At 35.7% G+C, this 26,777-nt stretch overlaps 1 protein-coding gene and 1 non-coding gene across 9 annotated transcripts in view; one reads left to right on the forward strand and one right to left on the reverse strand.

Annotated features, from left to right (window-relative positions):
- The window catches only part of DLG2 (discs large MAGUK scaffold protein 2), a 1,981,735-nt gene that overhangs the window by 1,319,841 nt on the left and 635,117 nt on the right, over nt 1–26,777 (reverse strand). The gene's annotated exons all lie outside the window — the stretch shown is intronic.
- Nucleotides 2,577–2,683, forward strand: LOC121476721. Its single transcript, XR_005984010.1, has one exon. It is a non-coding gene; the product is annotated as a U6 spliceosomal RNA (small nuclear RNA).

A 26,777-nucleotide genomic window follows, 5' to 3' on the forward strand; every position in this document is an offset into this window, starting at 1 on the left:
GATGTGTTTATTAAGGTTACAGCACAATGGAAAATCCTTAGACTGTTCCAAATAAAGGAAGAAGCATGTACAGATTCCAATATGGGATCGGAACTTGATATATTTGGGGAACTGAAAGAAAGAGCAGTGAGGCTATAGTACAAGGTGGGAAAGAAAGCCTGGCATGAGAGAAGGCTGGCAGGAAGTGATCATCCAGAATTTTGTGGCCTGTCATTAAAAGATTATACAGTATATCTTTAAAAAATGTAATGCTATCAACAAATTTTAAGCAGGGACAAATTGTAATCAGATTTGTCTCTTATAAATCTCACTGTGGCTACTATTTGCAATATGGATGGGCATGGGACAAGAATGATGTGGTGAGACCAGTTAGAAGTTCATGGGAGAGATGATGATGATGGCTTAGACTGATAGCAGAGATGGAGAGAAAATGACACATTCAGAAATATTTAGGAGTTAAACGTAAGTAATAGGTGAAAGACAATGAGAGAGGAAGATAAATCAGGGTATATGGCTTGATCAAATGTCAAAGGATGGGGCAGGAGGGACAATCCCTGAGATGGATAATGCTAGAAAAATAGATTTCTTAAGCAGAAAATCATAAAATGAGTTTTAGATGTTTTTTTTAGGTTTTTTAAAAATTTATTTTTTTAAAGTTAATATGTGCATAAAAGGAAACTGAGAAACACAAGAAGCAAAGAACAAAGTCATCCATAATCACAAGCAGTTTACAGTTTGACTTCTAGGTCCCGTGTGTGTATCTATCTACACAAGTAAGCATTTTAATGTAAGATCTTACAGTTATGTATCATGCTTTTACACACCATGAATATTTATCATGTCAAAGTCCCCAAACTATGATATTTTGATAACAGTTTTAGATATTTTGGGTTGATGCTCCTGTAAGGCATCAAAGAGAAGCTGCTGAGAAGACAATTGGATAGGTCAGTAATTTAGAAGAAAAGTTTCGGTAGAAAATATAAATTTGGGTGTCACGGAAGTGAGTAAGAGCACCTTGGGAGAGGATATAGACTAAGAGTGCTGAGGACTTCAGGTGCAAGGAAAATACATATGCCAAATGGAACACTAAGGACTCTAGGGCTTTAAACCCCATATGAATACTTTAGCTCCTAGGCAAGGCAAGGGGAGGGGTTGCAGCACCACTGATAATACTTCATGAATATCATGGTCTTCCTTTCTCTTTCCAAGTAATCCCATGCTACCTTCAACCCTCTAATTCTTCTCTCTCTCTCTCTCCTTTTTTTTTTTTTTTTTTTTTTTTTACCATTATTACATATCACCATCACTCAGGAATACAGGATCTGCTTTCTCTCATTCCTGTTCTCAAATAAGATCTAAAGGAAGAACAGACTTCAATGGAAGTAGAAGAAAAGTCATGATTCCCTTTCCTTTTCACTTGCAAATCACCCTTTCTTTCTTCTTGACATTTCCCCAAACTTCACATTTTAAATAAAATTCCTGATAATTAAAGAAGCAACTTTCCCAAGAATGAATAGCTAATATAAGTAGCTTTTTATAACAAGTTGTCAGCTCATTATGTTGGCTAATAAATAAAATCTATCCAGTCATCATGGAAATGGAAAATCATTTCTAAAGGGAAAAATCTAACAAATCAGCTACAGTCAATATTTTCTAAAGTGAATTGTGAATTCTATAGTGAGTTGGACAAAGACCATGATGAGCCTGTTATCTCTACTGATTTCCTACTTGCAAAAGGATGGGTTCACCATTCCAAAGCCTGCTTAGCTGTCCTTCAACAGCACAGCAGGGACCAGAACTCCAGTTTTTTCACAATGGAAAGATCTCAGTATATAGTTTTGAGGTTGGATTGTGTTTGTAAAATATGAATTGCTAGGTCTTTGCTGATCAGCATGAATATGAAGCTTCCCACAAATAAGAGTACCCTCTACAACACAACAGTTGTGAAATAATTATGCTCCTTTGGACTGTGTGTCTCCTTTCTCTAGCTCCTCTGGGTCTCTCATAATCACCACAATGACCATTAGTCAACCAGCAAAGATAGTCATATGCCATTAGCAAAAACAGATTGCTCCTTGAATGACTCCACAAAACTACTGCCTCACAGTATGAAATTTTTGGTTCAGTTGGATGCTTAAAAATATTTATTGAATGGCAAAACAAAAACAAACAACAAACACAAACTAAAAAACAAAAAAACCCACGGAGATATTTGACACTTTGGACTATTAAGAAGCATAAGCTAACTCTTGATTTCTAGAAATTCATAACTTATTGAATGCTCATGACAGTTATATATCACAACAGGTTAGAAGGGCAATTAAGCTAATGCATTTTGGATAGAGTGCTAAACGAGAGCTCATAGAGCAGTGATCTCATATGTGGTGTGTGTGTTCTAATGATTGAGATGTCAAGAAACAGGGTGAGAGGAGAGATACATGTCAATCTGATTACATATGCACAATGTGGTTTTGGGATTATGGAAGGCAAAAACTAGGTCTGTTTGCATGAAGCAAAAGTATTGAGTTATAGGACTGGGAGGTTCAATTGTAAGTATTATTATTTATTGGCATCCTGTGCTTGCTTCAGCAGCACATGTACTAAAGTTGGAACAATAGAGAGAAGATTAGCATGGCCCCTGTGCAAGGATAACACACTATTTACTGACAATCCCTATGATACCACAGACATGCATCAGAAAATATTCTCTACCATAAATATGAGGCTGCCACTGCCAATGTATTACTAAGTGTTAATCTAATTCCAGAATACATTTTGGCTCAAAATAGGCTCAAAATACACTTTAATCCAAGTATGAATGATATCAAGATCCTTCTAATCCCAACTTCTTTCTTATAGCACAGAATTATGGTACTCAAATGGACAAAAAAAAAAATGTCCATCATAGTTTATACTAACAGATGTTTCTAGAAAAATTCCAAATCAGTGAAAACCTATAAAAATAACCAACTTCAAAGACTTTTAACAAGCAAGCCAAAAATAAGAGTATTATGAAGTGATTGTTGTTTTTTTGTTTTTTTAAACAATCATACTATGAATCACTTGGGACAGGATAATACAGTAGTCATAGTAGATGAGGATGAATGGAGAGGAAACAACTCACCAGAGAGAAAGCAAATACTTACTAGATCAAGAAACTATAAAGCTGCACAAAGGAGAACCCAGAGCCTAACTAAGAAAATAAGCAGGAAAAAGTCAGCAGAAGGCAGAATTGGTTCACTCTTGCCTCTAAGACAAAGACTTCAGGGGAACTGAGTGCCTACTCAAAGCATCAATCACTTCCAACTGGGAATCCCTATTGAAACATGTAGACAGTAAAGTGCCCAGCTATCCTGGTGACTTCCTTCAGAACCCCTCCTCCTATGTCAGTCTGCCAGCTGCCCAACAAATTAAATGACACATGAGGGAGTTTAGTGCACAGACAGCCTAAAACACGGTTGGTTTATCCTGAATTTTTTGAAAGGTGTATTTCCACCTTTCCAGTTTACATCCATGTAAAATTATTAAAGTGTAAGTATATTGCCTTGAAGATGATTATATAAATGAGAATTTATTAATTACATAGTATAATATAGACCACATCTTCCACATAATAAGTACTCTAACATTTCTTTATTCCAAAGCAGAACATCTAAAACTAAGCTCATGGGCTTGGTTAAAAAAATTCAGCCTTTTTCCCACAGTATTCAAGAGCATTCAGAACACTTGATGTACTGGTTTTAGTTGACTCTGAGGAAAGTACACATAATTTAGTATGGCCCAAACTCTTCCAAGAATTTATGATCTCTAGACTTGCAGTATGAAATATTTAAGAAAATGAACCATCAATTTATTCACTTATTCAATAAGCATTTATTGAGCACATACTATTAGGCATGGCACATTTCTAGACACTACAGATAGAGATAAAAAGCTAATGGAGCTTACATTTGGTGGGCCAGAGGTAATTATAAATAACAGTATGAGGAATGTGAGAACACATCAAAAATAAAACTGCAGCATATTGCAACCAACTAAAGTATATAATTTGTCATCATATCTTCAAACTATCAGAGTAGTGTTAGGGCATAAGTAAACTGGGGACAACAAAAATTAGAAAGTGCCTGCTGATCAGACCTGGGGAAGAAAGTGCCAGATGTGACCTTTGCCTTGACATTTGCAAAGCCTCCTATTATCTTATCCTGACAATAGGTTACAAGGTTTGGTTTTGAAAACATTCCAAGATGTAACTTTAAAAACTCAAAATAACTTGTTATTCACTCCCAAGACCTTTAGCACTTTTTAAAAATTCAATTGAAGAGGTTAAAAGGAAATAGCAAAATACAGAAAAAGAAAAATTGAACTATGTCAAATCATTTCTGGAGGTAATTATAGACATGGTTTCAGATATTTGGCATGTCTGTTTCTGGAAGTTGTAAACGGTTTCAGCAAAAATCGAGATAATAGGATATAATGCTAGGTTTGTTGTTGTTTTACATCAGATTTGCTCATATCATAACATTTTAAGTAATATTTTAAAATATTGATGTGAGGGACTCTGTAAGTAGATATAAAACCTTATTAAAAGCCTTATTTTGTTTTATGGAATGGAAAAAAATTGGATATGCTTTTTTGGTTGCTCTTTCTTTTTAACCTATAACCAGTTTCCCAAAGTAGATCAGAACATGATAATCAACTCAAGTACTTAATTGACTGATGTAAATTTGGTTGCTACTTCTGTCAATTTTTGGTCTCTTCTTTACCTCTCCTGTCCCCCCATGGTTTCAGAACTTTACTTTTCTTTTTCACAGCCAGATGTTTTAGGACTCATCTCCCAGGTGCTAATCTTAAAAGTTAGGGTGCCCAATGTGGAGCACAAACCCTTTTTGCTCCTCAAGAAGCAGCTCTGGGTTTTGAGTTCCCTCCTGATTGTGGGTCACCACACCAGGGGGTGGGATTTATGATGAGACTGTTTCTCAGCCTTTCCTATCCACTTCAATATGGTTTCCCTCAGGATCCCTGGGTGGCTCAGTGGTTTAGCACTTGCCTTCAGCCCAGGGTATGATCCTGTTGTCCTGGGATCGAGTCCCACGTTGGGCTTCCTACATGGAGCCTGTTTCTCCCTCTGCCTGTGTCTCTGCCTCTCTCTCTCCCTGTGTCTCTCATGAATATATAAATAAAATATTTTTAAAAATATATGGTTTCCCTTTCACGTACCTGATGCGAAGGGGGCTGCTTTGCCAGTTTTTTTTTTTTTTTTTTTTTTTTTACTTTAGGTTCTCCCCCTGCCCCGAGCAAATTGTTTCATTGATAGCTATAGAGTTGGTGGTTTCTGGGTCTTCCTACATCATCATCTTGGACCAGAACCTTGAAATTGATCAAATGTTACTTCTCTACATTATTTCCTGCTACCTTTCAAATTATCACTTGGATACTTTATTACAATGCCTCTTCATCTCCTATGAGTGAACTGATTGTTTATGAAAAGATAAAATAGCTATCTCATCAATAGGAATCTTTTCTCTATGCCCCTCTTTATACAAACATTGCATTTTAAGCACCTTAGCCAACACTAATACCTATAACATCAGTCAGCACTGATGTTTTACTTTTCCTTTTCTTTGGAGGCATTTTAACAGCAATAAAAATAAATGATTACAGCATTCATTTTCCTTTTCCTTGCCTAGTGTGAGTTTTCACTTTCCTAGCTGGAGGCATCTAGGCATACAAGTATCTACAAACTGGCAAAGAGCTGAGTTCTCATTGTCTGCTTCCCAACAGAAGGGAAGCCTATAAACAAAGACAAGAACATTTTTGGAATTTCTTTGTCAAATATTCCTCCCCTCTCCAGCTGAAGCCGAATGAGGAAGATCACAGGCCAATCACTGATGAAGGCCTGAAGCATACTGTAAGAATCCAGGATCAATAATGTGTCTCAAAGTCAAGAGCCAGCTTAGTCTTCTCAAAAGTGGGGTGCTAATCCTAGAGGCCCCGTGTTTCTTAATGGCAGTGCCACCTATATCCTGGGTAGACGGTTGTATATGTCATCTCATACCTTGCTGGGTACTTAACATCTCTGGCCAACTCCTAAATGCCAATAGCTCTCTCCAGTCATCTAAACAAACAGAAATGTGACCAAACATTTCTAACAGGTGCCTAGGGGGTTGGTGTCACCATCAGGTATGAACCACTGTGCAAGGCCAACTGTGATACAGTGATAATGATGCCTGGTAGAGAAATCAGGAAGGCAGGTGGTAAGAAGTAATAAGTGAGCAGTCGGAGATAGCACAAAGACTAAAGACCTTAATCTCTGATAGCTTGTAATGCTAGCTCACACAGGGATAGCCCAGAATGTGATCTAGGATCACTGAAAGCTTCCAAAACAGGGAGCATACTCCATCTTCTGGGCTTTTTAAATGTCTTTTTCCAAATAAATATATTAAATTTATAATGATTTGTCACTCTTGTTTTCATATTTGAGTTACCCTTATAGGATGCTGGTTGCTTTACAGAATTTCTCATTGACTTCAAAGGAATGGTAGCAGCCTTCGAAATGAAAGGAAACATTTACTACTTTAAGCCTCATGTCTTCAAACGGTATAATTCTCCTTCCTTAAGGAGACTCCCAAAAACTACACACAAATAAAATGAAGGATGTGTCAGTACCAAACTTCCTACAGGAAATTTACAGCATGCTCCTCAAATATGTCAACTCCAAGCACTAAGGAAAACAGATTCTTGGGGAAGGAGCTTATGGCTGAAACCAAAAGAAAGGCAGAAAGGAAAACAAAAATGCTGTGGAGCATGTCTGTTCCTTCCTAGAATCAGGGATTTGGGGCTATTGTTTTTTGTTTTGTATTGTTTTTTCTCCCTACAAGTCAAAAAGTGACAAGACATGAGAACTCATACAAGGAGAATAGGAAGGTTAAGAATAGATACTGCAATGGTCATTTGTGATAAGTAGGAGAGGAATCAGAGGAGTGTTGAGACAGCACCTGAGGGCCCTGCAGCCCCAGAGAAATGACTGCTCAGTCCTCTTTTCAGTGACTGTGAATGATTTAAGATTGATCTTTGAAATTTGCAGTCTTATTTTCAAAAATGTTTTTAATACATTATATTTATCTTTATTCCCTTGCAAACAGTAATGGCAGGGAGAGGTATATGATCTGTGTGTCTGGATTGGCTCTTTCTGGGCACCAGAGTCTTGATTGGTTTATTTAACTCAAATTCTTCTCAAGATAACAAAAGATTTTATGGAGGATGAAATTCACACTCCTAAAAGAGAAATATATACAGACCTTTAAAAGAGCTCTTACTGTTTACCTATCAGCCCCCATTCTTCGATTTCTCCTCACTAATTACTAATGATGATGCACCCACCCTTAACCCATGTGGGTGTGATTGGAGGAAAAATCTGGCAGCCGCAATTCTTGACCCAAATCATCAGTGCCAGGATGTTCACTGCTTACTTCAGAGAACTTATTTAAATCATTGTCATACTCAAAATGCCATTAACTTAAGTGACTGAATTCTTATCAGATTTCTTCTGGAGGCCTGTTTCTTTCATTGCCCTCAGCAGAACATAAGCAACAAGTGAGTGACACTAAAATGTTCTGTGTCTGGGTGTGCATTCACCCTGTAGAATCTGTGCTTTGTGGCATTTTAAGTCCTTTTGGCAGGAAATTGTAAATTGTGCAGAAACGTAGGTACCCTAGGACTTCTTGTGGCAAAATATTATGCATTAGCCTGGCACCTATAAATCCAAAGAGTATTGCTTAACCACTTCATTACAAGTATCATGTTGAGAACAACAGCACATTGAGTAGTCTAAGCTATTTACACATAATGATATATACATTTTAGAGCATATTTATCCCCCCAAATCAAAACACAAGACAGGATACTGCCTTCCTTGCTATCAAATAAAGAATTCCATTGCTATAGACAATGATTGGAGGAAAAAAACATTTAATTTCAAATGGCCTCATAATCTGGTTTTAGACAGTTATCTTAGTCAAGCATTTTCTGGTTAAAATTGAGCCATTTTATCTTTAGGCTATTAAATCTTACAGTTATTGACTTGTCTGAAGTGGGAAAAAAAAACCTTTATGGTCTCTATGCAATCATTGAATTTTAATTTATAAATAAAAGGTAAAAAAAAATCCAAATGGTAAAAAAAAAAATCCAAACCTGGGTTGAATAAAGATAAACAAAAATAAATGATAAAATTATGTATAAGAATCCTCAGAGCTATTTAAGCATTTTAGCTTTAGGGTTTAGCTGGTTTCCTAGGGAAACTCAAAAGCAATGTGAGCAATGGGTAGCCATTCAATGTAACCTTGATCAACAAACTACTAACTTGATTAACAGACTATATATATATATATATATATATATATATATATATACACATATACATATATATGCACACACACTAACTCTACATCCATTTTCAGTAATACTGTTTAAATTACTCAATACATAGATGTTAGTACTGCTTTAACAAGGTTTTGTTCTGCTCCTAACCTCCATTTTTCATTTTCATTAACAAATCTAGATGGCAAAACAGAAAACAGCCATTAACCTCATAAAGACCAGCACTCTAGCAAAAGTTGTTTACATACTGGAGGGAAATGATTTTATCTGAAATGACTTTGAAAAGTTTTGTGAGTATTCAAAGAACAATTTAATAAGCCAGATTTCTGTAAGCATCTATTGATTTTCTGACATGTACAAAGGCAGACATAGGAGAAGACAATAGAGAATAATGTTTAATACCATAGAAATCAAATAAGGACTTTAATTCTTGCTTCTGCATATTACTGGCCCTATCAGGTTGGGCAAATTGCTTAGTTCCTTAAAGCCTCAGTATCCCTATCTGTAAAAGGGAGATAAAATATACCTCATAGGATGAGCATGTAGCACAGTGTCTGGCACATATTAAATATTCATTACCATAACTCCTGCTATTAGCTGTGAAAACTACCACCACCATTCCATCAACCCTTTAGGAAACAGTGTTCTAGGGAAGGATTTAATGATCCACTGGCCAGAAGGACTAAATGGATTTTCAAGTCATTACCAGAGACAAAACACAAGCAGTGACAGAATGATATTCAACAGATTCAAGAAAAGATACTCCACTTGGAAATTCAATTAAACAAACTCCACAAATGTTTATGAGTGTCTACTATTCACTAGGTAAAATGTTTGATTCTGGAGATTTAGAGACCTGAAAGACAGAGATTTGTTCCATGGAGCAAAGGCTGGAGAGAGGAACTCATAAACATCAATCCCTTAGAGGAGTGTCAAAAGAAAGGAGGAATCAGCTTAACCCTGGAAGGTCATGGAAGGCTTTAAAGAATGGGCAACATTCGATGGACACCGAGGCTCCTTCCACAGTTTGGCTATTGTGGCCATTGCTGATAGAAACATCGGGGTGCAGGTGTCCCGACGTTTCATTGCATCTGAATCTTTGGGGTAAATCCCCAACAGTGCAATTGCTGGGTCGTAGGGCAGGTCTATTTTTAACTCTTTGAGGAACCTCCACACAGTTTTCCAGAGTGGCTGCACCAGTTCACATTCCCACCAACAGTGTAAGAGGGTTCCCTTTTCTCCGCATCCTCTCCAACATTTGTTGTTTCCTGCCTTGTTAATTTTCCCCATTCTCACTGGTGTGAGGTGGTATCTCATTGTGGTTTTGATTTGTATTTCCCTGATGGCAAGTGATGCAGAGCATTTTCTCATGTGCATGTTGGCCATGTCCATGTCTTCCTCTGTGAGGTTTCTCTTCATGTCTTTTGCCCATTTCATGATTGGATTGTTTGTTTCTTTGGTGTTGAATTTAATAAGTTCTTTATAGATTTTGGAAACTAGCCCTTTATCTGATATGTCATTTACAAATATCTTCTCCCATTCTGTAGGTTGTCTTTTAGTTTTGTTGACTGTATCCTTTGCTGTGCAAAAGCTTCTTATCTTGATGAAGTCCCAATAGTTCATTTTTGCTTTCGGTGTCCATCGAAAGATGAATGGATAAAGAAGATGTGGTTTATGTATACAATGGGATATTACTCAGCAATTAGAAACGACAAATACCCACCATTTGCTTCAACGTGGATGGAACTGGAGGGTATTATGCTGAGTGAAATAAGTCAATCGGAGAAGGACAAACAGTGTATGTTCTCATTCATTTGGGGAATATGAATAATAGTGAAAGGGAATATAAAGGAAGGGAAAAGAAATGTTGGGAAATATCAGGAAGGGAGACAGAACATAAAGACTCCTAACTCGGGGAAACGAACTAGGGGTGGTGGAAGGGGAGGAGGGCGGGTGTTGGAGGGGAATGGGTGACGGGCACTGAGGTGGACACTTGACGGGATGAGCACTGGGTGTTTTTCTGTATGTTGGTAAATTAAACACCAATAAAAGTTAATAAAAAAAAAAAAAAAAGAAAAAAAAAAAAAAAAAAGAATGGGCAACATTGAAACACAACCTGAGGGTAGTTGCTAGGGTGCAAAAGGTTTGTATCATAAATCTCTGTCAATTGCCTTCTTTTGCTTCTCCCAAGGCAGTTCCTAGGGCTACTTTCAAATTTCTTCTGGAGAACTACATTTTTATAATATAGGATAAATATGTACCTGTTGACTATCAAAGAAGAAATAAAAACATCATTTTGTCATGTATCTCCTAGCAATCTATTATGTATGGCTAGTGAATGTGTAGGAAATAGAAAGAAAGTGGTTAGAAGTTGTTTCTGTCAAAGGGAGATTCCAGACCCTGTACCTGTGTTGGGAAACAGAAGACCATTCCCATGCTTACCCTCAAACATCTCTTGGTGCCACTGTCAGAAATGATTTGGATGGACTACAGCCACAGCTCATGAAAATATATTTGTACATTCTCTGTATGATATTGGAATATATCTAAAAAAAAAAAACAACGGTGTAACATGAAGGAGCCAAGCCACTTCATTTGCTAAGCATTTGTCATACCCTTAATTGAGCAGTTCACTTGGTTGGCAACCAATAATCTGCAGAAGTGGAAAACACAGTGTTCAGGAGAGGATAATAAAGAATGCCTAATGGAATATATTTGTGTCCATTAGTCTTCACATTTGACCTTGTCAAACACAATCAAATCATCAATGCAAATGATTAAGCATGTTAAACCATAATTTTGGAGGATTTATCATAAAGCATGGTTTATATGAAACTTTTTAAAAATATTAATCTTTAGGTCATTTCAAGTTTCTAAGAAGTATATATGCTCAAATTCTCACTCAGATCTCACTGTCAAGTGACCCAACAATGCTACTAGAACAAAGAGAATAAATTTCCAGTAAGGAGGAAGAGTTAATGTAGACTCTAAACCATGAAATTTTCTTTTTCCATGTATTTTCAGTTATACAATGTCCAATTCATATTTTAGGTTCTGCTGTGCATAAGATATGGAGCACCTTCAAAAAAAGACACTAAAAAGCACCATCTGTTCACGTTGAAGAAAAAAAAATTAACTTCTTAATCATAAAAATTGCTCTCCAAAGAAGTAGACTGGAAACATCCGGATGTGAGGTTATAATTTAAAACAAAAGCAAAACAGCCTCCCTTAAAAGAAGTGAAATGCTTAATTCAAACTTACTGGATAGCTGATAATGAAAGTGAAAATGCTGGCATCTATAGATATTGGGAAGTCTTGGGATTTGAATTTTATCACTGAGCATCTGGTTATATTCATACTTGGAGAAAATCTTTAAGTGGCAAAAATTCATAAAAAGTCTAAAAGGAGTTTATTACAACTGGGATGCCTCTATTAATTCTATATTCCCTTCTGATGTGGATTATATCAATTTCCACTGGTGACAACATGTTAATACAAAAGTTTGAGGCTTAATCTGATCCAGCCTAGCCCACTTACCCAGGATAAATAGAATAGGCATTAAATAAGGTTTTCATTAAATCAGGGCAATAATTATAATCTACCAAGTATCACCCTTTGATCGCTACATGTGGAAAAGCTGAGTCTTGAAGTTAAGTTACTTGCCCATGTGTCATGTTCCTAGAAATCAGTGAAGTGGGAATTCAAATCCAGGTCTATTTGCCTCTACACCCTATGTTTTTGCCTGTAGTAGATTGTCTTCTAGGTTAAAACTAAAGGGGTTTGTCTGTCTCTATTTTTTTTTAAAGATTTTATTTATTTATTCATGATAGTCACACAGAGAGAGAGAGAGAGAGAGAGAGAGAGGCAGAGACACAGGCAGAGGGAGAAGCAGGCTCCATGCAGGGAGCCCGACGTGGGATTCGATCCCGGGTCTCCAGGATCGCGCCCTGGGCCAAAGGCAGGCGCCAAACCGCTGTGCCACCCAGGGATCCCTGTCTCCATTTTCTTAGCATGACCACTACATCTGATGTAACTAGTATCCATGATTATTAAACTGCATTTAATTAATTCAAATCTCCCCATATTAATCCATTATCTGAAAGACTATTTCTGGGAGTTGAAAGTTTCTCTGAAATAATATTATGAATAACAACAGCGGCAACAATAGTAAACCTTTAGCTCTCTTATTCATATTTTTCTTTTTTCTTTTTCTCCCTCCACGATAGCCCATTACGGGTTAATTATCAAACAAGGATTTTTCTTGTTAATGTATTTTGTTATTTTTTAGACTTTTTTGCAATTCCAGGAAAAGAGGCCTGTTTCATCTTAGCTTCCCTCCTGCATCTCTCAGTCTGAGGATCATCAGTAGCTATCTTTTCCTCCTTCATGCTTCCCAGGAATATCAACTAATCCTGGCTGGCTCTGTTTCATCTAAATCCTTCTGTCCTATGTTCAATATGGAGGAAGAAATGGTAAGTAAGAAATGCTTCATCCAGAGCTTCTGTTTTGATCCCCTGGCCAAGCATGCCTTGACCACAGCTAAAAAGCTTCTGAAGTGCATCTGGATGACTGGCACAACTAAATTTTAATGTCTTCCACAGAAGAGGGAAGGTGGGTAATCCATGTCTCATATCTTTGACTTAAGGCCTCAAGCGTCCCAATTCAAATTCAGAAGTTCTCTGGAGTAAACCACAGGATACATTAAAGTTCTATATTCAAATCATAGATGTTTATTTAGATATTTTTCAGGGGTCTAACTATTGTGGTTTATCACTAATAAAGATATAAAAAAGAAAAAGACATTGATCCTAATATCCATAGTTACTTAAAAAGGCAAATACTATAATGCTATGGAGTCTAAGTGGCAGCCAGTAGCAAAGAGAACAAATGCTATTAGAATATATTAAATGGCAACATTACCAAGAGCTGTGGAAATCTGTGAAGGCTTGGGGAATATTAACTGATCATATTATAATTAACCATTATTAGACAAAATGGGTATTACTATAGACAAGAAAAAAAATGGAGAGAACAGAAATGAGACCTTTGTGAGACTTACCCCACTACTGACACTGTCAGAGCATAGGAGGGCAAATAGCAAATGAAATAATAATAATAATTTCTCATATTGATTAGTGCTGACTGTATGATAGGCATGATGCTAATTTTTTTACCACTCCATAATTTAAGAATTACTCTCTCTTGTTAGAGATAAACAAAATAAAGCTTTGAGAGATTAAAGAACTTGCTAAGAACATGGAGCTAGTAAACCCTGAAGGCAAGATTAGAAATCTATGAACAGTGGAGGTCTTCCAAAGCAAAGCCCTTATGGTTAGCCATGATGTTGAGGGAATTGAGGTGCTCAAGAATGGCATGTATATCCACCTCCTTTGTTTTGATTCATCCATCCCTGACGCGGGGACTGATCTAGATATCTACACAAAACTCCTGCTTGTCAAGACATAAGGCAGAGGGAAGCAAACCATGGTGACCCCCAAGGCAGTAAGATTCTAATCCGACCCTAAATTTACCATTGCAACCTTGGTATATATTATAAACTCAGTTTTCTCAAAGATACAAGGATAGTGAAATGAAGCAATACTGTGTGGTGGAAAGCCCTAAGATAGAGCCTTATGCACCTGGGTTTAAATCCGAGATCTACCACTTATTAATGATGTGACATTGGGGGAGGGGGGGAATTCTTTAGTGTATCTGAACTTACAAAGTATAGATAATGATTTCTCTATAAAATTACTATGCAGATTAGAGGGGGGAAAAGTCAGTTGCCTAGTAGTATCTAGCACAAAGCCCAGGCCTGTAATCCCTCATCTGTAAATTTTACAGCCAAATGTAATTTGGAATTCAGAGCATGTATGTGGATTTTAAGAAGGTCAAAGAGGCATGCACCATATATTACTTAACACCCCAGTAGAGTGTGAGATGGTACCCCAGAATTAATTGTTTTGCCATGAAATATATGGATTCTCACCACAGTAGAGTGAATAAAGACCATGAGTGAATAGCTACTTATTACTTCTGGTTGACTTTTGTTGCCTAAAAATCTGCTGAAAACTTATCAAATTCTTTTTATTTTCTAGATAAATATGACAATGTTAATAAATGGAAATAATTGAAGGGTATAGGATTGATTTAGATTGTTGCAGTATCTCTAAGCCTTTTTTTAAAATTAAGTAAAAAAATATTTTTAGTACTTCTTTGAATATTGAACATGTGGTTAGGATACTATATAAGAGTTCAATAACTGATAGCTTCTTTCTTTGTGCTCCAGAGAAGTACAAAAGATACAAGTTACCTATTGAGTGTCAGGCAAATGATTAATTGTACCTTAGAGTGTTCAGGTCCTCCAGGACACTGCATTTGGGGATGCTGATTAGTCATATTTTTATAAAAACCAGAGTTTGAGTAAGAAAGTCACACTAACAATTCTCTATCAATCTGTTCTGTGCTTTCTTCCCAGAAGAGATGGAACAGTCCTTGTTCACCTCCCTCTGCCCTACCCTCAACAATTTTCCCCAAGTCCTGAATATGCCTGAAAAGCCTTGTCAGTATGCTTTTCCTGCTGAGTCTAGACTCCTCTTCACTCCCACTACACTGAAGTCATTGACAGGAAAAGCCAATGACAGCCAGATCTTGACAGATCATGCCCAACAGTTTCAGTACAAGCCCACAGGGGCTTTACTGAAGATCTGTCCCAGAGCTGTCTGTCTTTTCCATCTGGGCTGCAGACTGAGCTGAGGAGGGCAGAGGCATGTTCCAGGGCAGGCACATGCTGGACTTCGGAGGCCAGTGTGCATAGAGAGTCTAGCCATCCTCGCAAAAACTCAGCACATGTCACATGCTGGGGGGCAGAACAGCGGGTGTGCTGTCTGGAGGTCTCCTCCTGGAATGCTGGTTGCCTAGCAACAAGATCCTGCTTCTCTCCAACTTCAATTCTTAAGGCTCTGGCTTAGTCACTTGTGAAACCCAGAATTTTTCTTGCCATTCCTCACCCAGATTCCCAGAAAATACAGGCGCTTCCAAGCTCTGTATATTGTGGCTATTTTAACCAAAGAAATCTTGGATTTCCTTTTGGCATCCTGGCTGTAGTTCTTACACACCAGCACTTCCCTGCAAGTTTTAAATATGCTATACTATAAATATACTAAAATAATAAATAGTTTCCTTTTGAACATATGTGCATATTAGTAAAAGACTGAAGGTTATACCCAAAAATGACAGCTTTCTCTTCATGGTTGGAATGTGATATATTATTATTTGCTTATCTGCATTTTGAAATTACCTATAAAATGTGCCTTAATTTTATTATAAGGATAAATATTAACATGATATATGCTGGGAGTATTACTATTAGTCAACATTCTAAATGTATACAAAGTAATAATAAAGGAGGAAACACATGCACACATACACAGGACACCATTTCAACTCTGTACATGGGATAAAAATGAAAGGAAAATATCATTGAATAAAAAGAGTTCCATTTAAATGAAGAGAATTCTCTTTCAAATTCTGTAAATTTTAACTTTGAAGAGTCTTAATAAAAAACATTGTAACATTGGCATATTTACAGCCATAGGCTTAAAAATGCAGAAGAAAATTATCTGTATCATGCCAGTATGGGTCTGGTGGGCAGATTTCAATAGCAAAAAATTAAGTGTTTTTGAACCCAGAGCTTTTCAGTCAATCCTCTGTTCAGTCACTCAAAAATCCTGTCTATATATCTACTTTGTGCTAGACACATAAAAACACTGTGGATACGTATCTAAAGCAACAGGTCCCTCAAGGAGGTCATACTGAATCAAAATTCACACTGAAAAGAAAAATAGCATCATTTATTACAATATCTGTTAAACCAGGTTTTGTGGATGTTTCCTCTGGATCTTGGAATTCTCTATAATATAGTTAAGTTTGCATTTATTTGTATAATAATCTATTTAATTAAACAAGATTTTGGGGATCATCTTAATGATACTCTATAACTAAGTACTAATACATGACTTCAGAATCTATATTAATGCTTGTGATTATAATTGCATGTACTTATTTGACTGTTAGGATGAATGAATAATGCATTTAAATATAAATGCTTTAGAATAGAGGCCAATTGGTACATGGGATACTTACCAATATGAATATTGACAAATGGTCTGAGAATTGAGTCATCTTAGAATAAGTGGTAAGGTATGGTCATGCCAAATTCAAAAGCTGTTAGAATTGTACTTAAATTGTGAGTAAAGATTGTTTCAGCAAAATAACATTCCTTCATATTAAGTAAATGTTGTGAATATTCATTTCATCTAACTAGAATGCAACTCTATGGGAGAAGGGGCTTTATCACTGCTAAATCTCCAAGGGCATGGCTTATAATAAATGCCTACTAACCATTTGCTGACTGAATGAATAAATGAATGAATGAAGTATTTTTAGTTTATATTTGTTTTCTAAATTAATGTTTAATAGTTGAATAAAAGTTATGCCTCTTTTATGCTGATGTGTTCAAGTAATATCTCTGTAATAAAAATAATAATACCAATGACTTATGCAAATTTTTCTCCTTTAAAAGAAATCTAAATATTTAAAGAGTGTTGCCAGTACTTTAAAACTACAGGATTAAAAAAAATAAAAAATAAATAAAACTACAGGATTAATCCTAACTCCTCCTCTGTCTGTAATGTCACTTTCTTGACTTTCCCCCTTCTACTTTTGGTTCTTGCCAATTTCTAGTTCAAAATTCCCATGTGCCCTTTATTGCTGTCACTCCCCTGCACCTGCCAGCCCTAGCTCCTTCCCCATTCACCTTCATAACCTAAAGTGGAACAATAAGAAAGAAAGAGAAAATACAGAATAAAGTAATTTTTTGGATCTAAGAAACACTCCAGTGAAGAAAGAGACTTTGGAGTTATAGAGAATAGGATCCAAATTCTAAATTCACCATTTATGTATTACCTTTCAGAACTTGAACAGGCCAGTTAAATAGATTTAACGTTTATTCTTTTTTTTTTTTTTTTTTTTAGATTTTATTTATTTAAGAGAGAGAAAGAGAGAACAAGTGGGGGCGGGGGAGCAGAGGGAGAAAGAGAGAGAAGTAGGCTCCCTGCTAAGCAGAGAGGTGTTAGACACAGGCCTCCGTCCCAGGACCCTGGGATCATGACCTGAGCCTAAGGCAGATATTTAACTGACTGAGCCACCCAGGTGCCCCTAATGTCTATTCTTCTTACCAATCAAATGTTCAATTGTTTAGCACAACACCTGGAAATAGGTATTGCTTCTGGTCATGTGCTTCTGACCACTACTTCTGGTCACATGCTTTAGAAAGCCCCACTCTGACCCTCCTCTAGCAAAAACTCCTCCCCATGCTAAATCTGTGGGATTAAGGACATGTTATCTATCCACCAAGAATTGGACCCTGAATCCTTTGCTCAAACTGTCCTGTTTCTAGATTACACTAGGTCCTAATCCTTATTCTGTTGGTAGACCAGTCCATTGGTATATATACCCCCTAAATTTGAGTGAATGTAAGACTTCTAAGAATGTGCTGAGTGTCTATAATTCTAAGTGTGAGTCTTGAGCTAGTGTTGGAGAAAGCTGATGAGTTGGGGTAAATGTGTAAGTGGGGTCTTAGCCCAGGCAGGTCCATTCTTCCTTTGTCACCTCCTTAAGGCCAGGGATTGTGAAGAGTCTGAGAATTCCCTCAACAAGTCTCACTTTAACCTGACCTTCCATGTTCCTTCTGTAAGATTATGTGAAGTAGATGCACTAAACATATTCATTAAAATCTGTTAGCTTGACTTAGAACTTTTAAATATTTAGTACATGGTCTCCATTTGTACTTTTGCTTCAAGTCCTACAAATATTATTGGTGGAATGACTTAGGACACAATCACTGTATACAAGTAGAAGCCATTATAATTATTATACATTGACAAGGGGTTCATATGGCCAATAAGCTTTTACTGGAAACTGTTAGCTTAGAGCACTGCCCTAGGCACATTTTGGCAATATAGAAGAAATAAAAGAAACAGCCTAGGCTTCTTGGTGCTTATGACCTGACTGGATATTATAAATCATACACATAAGAAATTTAAGAATAATCTCAGAAGTGTCTAGAATTTTATGAAACCAATTTTCTGTGAGGCTTATAGAATACAGTCTCAATTGAATTATAGTCACTGGGATTCTATAAATCTATGTATGCAATGCCATCCTTTCTTTGCCTGATTAAATTTTCCCATCTTTCAAAGGCTCTCAAGCCTGGCCTCCTGGGTAAAGCTTCCTGGCTGCTCTCATCCACCCTCTATTGCTCTTCTCTGAACCCTGGTATAGTCAAGGTCATCAACAAAACTTTGGCTTCTAATTATTCTTTAACTGTTTCTTGTTAATTGGTCTGTGTTCCTATGGAGACGATTTTATAGAGGCAGAAATCTTGTCTAGCATTTCACTTATATAATTTTCTCTAAATTGCCCCTTCTTTCCAGCTTGCTTCATATTGTGTGAGAATTGATCAGTCCCTCTGCTATTCTTCTATACAGCTACTGAGGCCTAACAGATTCGAAGCTCCATGTCTTAGCTATGCCAGCTTACTTCTACTGACCTCATAAGGAAGAAGGCTCCATAGAGCAGGGTCTATCTCATTCATTCTTGAATACCTCATAAACAGAAAAGTGTCTGGCAAATCATGAGTACTCAACGAAGAGCAACGCACACAGTCTTTAAAGTCAGAAAGACCAAACTAGATTTGAATACTGGTTATTCAAATTATTTAAGTTATATTCAAGTTATTTAAAACTATATAACCAAATATATTTTATATTCAAGTTATAAGTTATATTCAAGTTATTTAAAACTATATAACCAAATATATTGTAAAAACTATACATATATGTATAGTCTAGGAGGTTGAAAAAGACAAGAAAGTAGGAAAGATATAATGAAACCACAATACTATTTTGCACAAAACAGAAGGAGTTAGCTATTAAACATATGCTAGAGGGCCACAAATAGGTTTCAAAGAACCTTAGTTTATAACTGGAGAAAGACAGAATCAGTGACCTGATTCACAGTGACCTTATTTTTAAAAAGACCAAGAAGATCAAGGCTGACTACTCAGGAATCAAATGAGGCCACATAAGTATTTCTTTCCTGGGTTCTCATAAAGGTAAATATGGTGATAGCACATTATAGTAGACAAATGATTTCATAGCTTTGTTTCTTTTACCAGATATACTTATGGCATCATTCCAAACTATATTTCAATAAAGTAGTTTTGGGGGGTTAGTGGGAAATAACCAGTGCTGGATTGAGAGGCAAGTAAATTTAGATAATCTAGGAGTTCTGTGGGGTTTTTAAAGCAATCTTCCAATATTACCATTTCTCTCAGCCAAACTTTAAATGATTACTGAGTATTGACTAATCTGAAGTTATAGTTTAAGTATTTGGAATTCATCTGTCAAGTTAAGAGCAGAGGTATGTATTTTAATGGCTAAGAATATTTTATGAAATCTGAGAAATCAGGCAGTACATGAAGAACCTGAAAGTACATGTAAGCAGAGCAACTGCCTATTATTAAACTTGAATAACAACTATTAATATTTTTGAATGTATTAATATATTAACGGATATACTGTAGACATCCAGTAAATTCTTATTATGTAGTTGTTCAATTAGGAGTGATCACAGAAAACAAATTGAGAATGAGAGCCAAATTTTCTGTGAAAAGGAAATCTGGAAAGTGAAATATTGACACACTAAATTGTTTAAACCATTAGCTTTCATATACATTTTATATATTTCTATTTTAAATTCAGGAGATATGATCTGTATTATTTTGTACCACCAATAAATTATTCAACTTGTGTCCAAGTTCTACAACAAGTGTGGGTTCTACCAAAATCATTCCAAACAGAGATGAAGATGGAGGATTTAGCCAATCACCCAGATGTGTCTAAATAATTAAAGACCTAGGGCAGCCCCGGTGGCTCAGCGGTTTAGCGCCGCCTTCAGCTCTGGGTATGATCCTGGAGACCTGGGATCGAGTCCCACATCAGGCTCCCTACATGGAGCCTGCTTCTCCCTCTGCCTGTGTCTCTGCCTCTCTCTGTGTGTGTCTCTCATGAATAAATAAATAAAATCTTAAAAAAAAAAAAAAGACCTAGATGTTGGGGCACTGGGTGGCTTAGTTAAGCACCTGCCTTCAGCTCGGGTCATGATCTCCGGGTCCTGGGATCAAGCCCCACTTTGGGATCCCTGTTCAGTGGGGAGTCTGCTTCTCCCTCTGCCTCTACCTCTCCCCCTGCTCATGCTCTTTCTATCTCTCTGTCTCCAATGAATAAATAAGATCTTCAAGAAAAAAAAAAAGACCTAGATGCTTAAATATTTTTCCTTTCAAGATTTCCTACTGTAATGGACATGGATATAAGTTTATCCAGTAAGAATTTTGTCACCAAGGTGTACACTTTGATGGATATTTGTAGCGAAAGACATCCTTTCTCCAGCTCTGATATACAAAAAGAAGCATGGAGCCCTATTAAGCTTAGGAAGTACTCGTTTTGCTACAGAAACCAGCCTGAAGATAATAAACTTATAGAAAAACAGACCCTGGGGAATCACTGAGAAATAGAGAATAAACCTTAACGGCATTGCAAACATCTCAATCAGTTCATGTTCCAAGCCTTCTCTACATTTAGAGCTTTTAATTATACAAGTTGATATATTTCCTTTATCATTTGAAAAAATGGGAAAAAAATCCTGCTATGATGCCATGTCTTTATTAACAGCAGAAAATCTGGGAAAAATCTAATAAATCTGTGATAGAAGCTGTGACTCATTTAACAAAATATTGAATAATAATAGATAGTAATCATAGTAATAATATAACCTACCATTTATTGACTTATGTCTGCTTTATGCCAATGTTGTAATTTTTATAAAATATATCATACATATAAAATAGCATGAATACATACATACCCTTTTTAAAAAATTACAAAATGAACCTCCATATACCAATCAGCCAGCTTAAGCAATGCATCATTATCAACGTCTCTGAAGCATCAGGTGTACCCATGCAATTAAATCACACAACACCCCCAGAGTATTTTATGTTCATTATTCTTTTGCTTTTCTATTTATTACATATATATAACCTTAAATAATAGTGTTTGATTTTTGCCTGTTTCTGAACTTTGTGTAAAGAGAATCTTACTGTGTATTTTATGCTCAATATTGTTATTAAAATTCATCCATGTTGCAGCCATATGGGCAATTCATTCATTCCCATTATTGTACAGTATTCCAGTATATAAACAAGCCACAATGTATAGCAATATAAGCTATTTCCAGCTTTTGCAATTATAAATAATGATGCTATAAGCAATATGGTTAAACATGTTTGTTAATTCAGTAGTTATTAGATGACCTTCTATTATTTAGTAATATGAAATGGCCCTAGGAAAAGGACATGGCCTTCTCTTTTACTCTCCAAGAAAATTTCCTAGAATTAAAATAATCTTTATATTCTTCTCTTTCATCATGAGTGTATCCTGATATCTAGGAAACCTGATGATTTTTCCTAAGATCTTCTTAATCATACACTCTACTAAGTGAATATCCTTCTACTGAGATGAAATGTTCATCGTCATATCTTCCAAGAGTAGAAAGATTAGATTGTGATGTGATGTCCCTTAAAAAAAAGAACGAAAAAACTACATAAAAGTTAGATGCTAATTAAAAAAAAAAAAAGCCTCCATCTCAATCACATAGTCTTCTCCAATATTGAGGCTTTGAGAAGCAGGAGTCTAAGGTTTGTAACAACATTAAAGAGAAGCATTTAAGATAATTCACAATGACCAGACATCTGTGTGAAAAATATTGGGCAAAATGGTCCAGAAATAATGTAGAACACGTAGTTTTTGTCCATTTAAAGGGTAATTGATGGGAAAACACATGAGCACATATGAAAATGACTGGAGGCTATTTCCAAATTAATCCTGTTTATCCTCAAGATAGCAAACTTTAAGGTAAATTTGAAGGTAGATCTTCAGAATTCACTAATTAACTAAAATCTGAGTCTGAAAAATAATTTTAAGTTGGTAATATTGGTTTTAGGTTGCAAAGATATAACAAATACAAATAGTCACTGCATATAATTGAAATATACCAACTTTGACCGTTTTTACATGACTCATTTTGTTAAATAAGTCCATAGTACTCAAACACAGAATTCAGAAGGGAGGGGCAGATAAATACCTAATCAGCTAGAATACTCCACTAAATTACTAAAAAGAGACTTTCTTCATATTTTTGCTTTGCTAATTATTTTCTCAGCTTCAAATATCAAAAATATGTAATCTCCAAAGTCTTTATAAATCATGCTCCTTCCTCCAGCTAACATCCTATCAATCTCCTTTCCTGTAAATCTTCTTGAAAGAACATTCATTTTCTTCTGTGCCAACTTTGTTATACAATTCCATTTCTTCATTGAAAACTATTTCCTGTGCTCATTCTTCTACTGAAAATGCTCTTCAATATTAGAAACCTCCTCATTGTCAAATTTGGAATCAGTTGTTAATTAGTATTTCACTTGACTTTTCTGGAGAATTTGACACTGTTGATTATCCTTTCCTGGAAATTCTTTGCATGGCTTTCATACCCAGGCATAACAAGTCCTCTTCCCTTCCTTGTGTTCTACTCTGCATGACATTCTACCTTCCTAGAAATTTTTATCACTCCACTCCACCTCTTCTTTTAAAAAGTATTCCAATCTTTCATGGTCCAACTAAAATGTTTCTCTTCCATATGTTTTTCTCCTCAAAGCTCAGACTGAAGTTAGTCATTTGTTTTTCTGTGTTTCTATAGAACTTTGTGTATACCTCTACTATAGCTACTAGTATTTTACATATTAACTATTCATTCATATACATCCCTACTCAACTGTAAAACTCTTTGAAAGCTGCAACTGAATTTTATTCATTTTTATATTCCTAGAACTAGTTTAGAAGCTACATGGTTGGAACTCATTAAATATTTCATGAATGAGTAACTGAGTGAGTAAGGCAGTATTGAAATGAGGCACTAAAGACGGGCTTTAAACTTTGGCTAATAGAACAAATCAGAAGATGATCTGATATTTGAAAAAAGATTTAAATGAATAAAACTGATGTTACATGGAACAGAGAAAACATCAAAACCAATGAAAAATATAAAAATGAATGTGGGATGGTTCCTCAAACACGAAGCCCCATCTAGTACCATGTTTCATCACTCTTTGATGAAATTACAATAGATCTAAGGAATGTTCGCTGAAGGCAAAGTTTGATCTGCTAAGGTTGACCTAAAGTAAATCTAATTGTGTAGCAAATGTTAAATCTGAGTCACTGCCACAATTATTTCAACAATGTTGCCTCCTAGCTAGCCCACATGACTAAATTAAAGATAAAGAACTACAATTGTTGCTAATATCACTTGTATCTAGCAATTACTGGGGCCCAAGGGACTTCACTGTGGAATACTGTTGATATCCAAAGATACATAGGACCTTTTCCTTTCATAACCTCTCTGCTTCCCATCATCCCTAACATCCCCTTCTGCCTTAATTTTCAAAGTACCAATATTATTGGATCACATAAGACATTATATTATGCAAATTTAAGTTTTTAAATAAAGCTACACCATAATCTATTCTAATTCCCCTGGAAATGGTGGCAAGCAAAAGGGAAGCAGAGAACATCTTCATTGTTCAGAGGTACATTTACACAAAGAATTGACTGTGTGCTACAAGGTAAAGCTATGCACTAGCTATTTCCTTTAAGCATCACCTTGGGAAAATACACACTGGACCAGATTTTTCCAATGTTGAAACTGCTCTCTGGAAAGACATAGGCCCTTCTGGTAATAGAGTAAGACCACTAGGGTACCATTTGGTAAACTGCAGCTTCAGTGCACTCAACGGTACCCTAGTGGCCTGAAAGAGTTAATGCAGCATCTACTGGAACAGGACTTAACTCCTTGGGAATTATTTTTAGGCTGAGAGAATCTGCCTTAGGTCATTAAGAACATTTCCTCTGACCTTTGGCTTCCTACAATGGCTAGTAATAAAAAGTGTTCTGACCTATTTTGTAGAACTAATAGATTATGTTAATGATTTGTACATTTTATTAGAAGCAATATTGAATATATTACTGAAACTTCTTCTCTGGCAAGTAACACACTTCAAAATTCTTTCTCAAATCACTTTAGTTATCAAGAATGTGGATATGAATTTAAAAATCTAAAATTGTATATAAAGCCTAACTCAAACATCAAATTAGGTGATTCCTATGAAATAAATTAGGTGATTCAACCCACAATTACTATGTATTTAATTATGTGCAAACCCTCTATGACAGGCACTGAGAATACAGTGGTAAGTAAAAGAGTGCCTGTCTTCAAGATACTTTTACTCTAGTCTACACTAGAAAAGATAAAGAACTAGAGAAATGCATTCACTATAAAAGAAATACATTCTTTTCTGTACTTTAACAATTTGAAAATGTCCATTAGTCAACTATATTATTGAGATCATAAAGCTCAGTGGTTAAAAATATAGAAACCAATTATAGATATAACACCATATATATTCACAGTATTAAATTTGGTGGCTATTTTTGTAATAAGAAACAGCATTATGATCATGCATAACTGGATCACTGAAGATAAAATGAAATGAATTTAGCTCTTCAATTCACTGTTCACACAGTTAAAAATAATCTTATGTAAAAGAAATGAAAATCTATTTCTTGGGCGTTTCCCCCCCTTTTATTATTTATCTGGTTTCCTATCCATACAGGTTATTTAAGGTTTTAGACGATATTTTATTTTAAACACTTGAGATCAAACTCTATTACTCCATCAACCAGAATATTTTAAAAACTCAATCTTTCTTTCAGAGTCATGACATAGTATTATAATTTTACATTTAGATAGTTCCATAGATTTATAAAATGTTTTACATCTTAAAATGTTCATGTTGTTATAAGGTCTTTTAATTTATATAGCAGACATTAGCTATTATTACTCCCATTTTTCATATGAAGTTAACTGAAGACCACGGAAATAAAGTTCCACATCAACAAATATTAAAGGTAGAATATAAATATCTTATGTATTCCCATTCAAATTCAAAAGTTATTTCTAATGCACCATAACATAGTTTCCTGAACAAGTATTTCCTTACTTCCAACTTATGATAAGAAGTAAAGCTAAATTTATAATACAAAACATGAATTTTGGAAGTATTTTGGGATCTGAACATACAGGTGATAATGAATTATTTTATTTTCTTCCTTTAGCCTTAAAAATATTTTTAATATTGCAAATCCAAGCAAAAGCTATGTACAAATTTTAAACCAATCTGTTTTGTGAAAATTTCTTGGGCTTCTTAGAAGGCAGTTTTATAAAATTCTTGAATGGAAACCTGGACCCAGGCCTTGTTTTCCCAGTACTCCATGGGGGATGACTCAGTGTAACATACTTGCTTACAGTTACTACAAATTCCCAGATGGCAAATCCATGGCTACAGTTGGAACAAGCAAAACTAAGAACTCTGGCTCCTACTTAGTTTTGACAAAGGCTTCTTTTACCTTACCATTTGAAATATTTTTATAAAAAAATGTTTATAAAAAATATACTGCTATATTTTCACAATACCTCTGAAGTTCAAGGGGCAACTATTCTCTTTCAATGCGTCCTTCTTAAAGAATTCACACACAAGCTGAAATCCATAATAATAATAGTAATAATAATAATAATCACTTATATCTGAAAAGTGCATTACCACTCACAAAGTACTTTCATATACAGGCTCTGATTTCCTCTTCACAGCATCTCCCCCACAATGCTGGTATCCCTCAAGATTCTGTCCAGAGCTCTTCAGCTTTTTCCAATTTTCATAGACTCCCTGGGGTATATCACACACACCTGTAGTTTCAATCATCTATGTGGTAATGATGCCCAAATCTTTATTCTCGGCTTAGTATTCATACTGGAGATGTAGAAAGGTACATGTAGCTATTAGCTGAAAAACTCCCAGGGTTTATCATTGGAAAAACATTCCCAACATATGGAAACTGATTTTCTTCTCCAAATTTCTTCTCTGTTCAAATTGTCTAGAATAGCTAATGATACCATGATCTATTAGTTAACCAACCTAAAAATTTTGAAATCTTAGCTTCTCCCTCTCTAATGATCTCTTTAGTAGGATTCCTCCTTTCTTTTCAAATATTTTCATAGTTTATGCCCTTACCTTTCTCTTTTCTTTCTTTTCCTAAGATTTGTCCCCATTTCTACTGACTACACATCCAGGCCATCTTCTAATTCTCCTGCCAGAATAATCCTCATAAAGACAC

This window comes from Vulpes lagopus, chromosome 15 (assembly GCF_018345385.1).
Source record: "Vulpes lagopus strain Blue_001 chromosome 15, ASM1834538v1, whole genome shotgun sequence".
NCBI lineage: Eukaryota > Metazoa > Chordata > Mammalia > Carnivora > Canidae > Vulpes > Vulpes lagopus.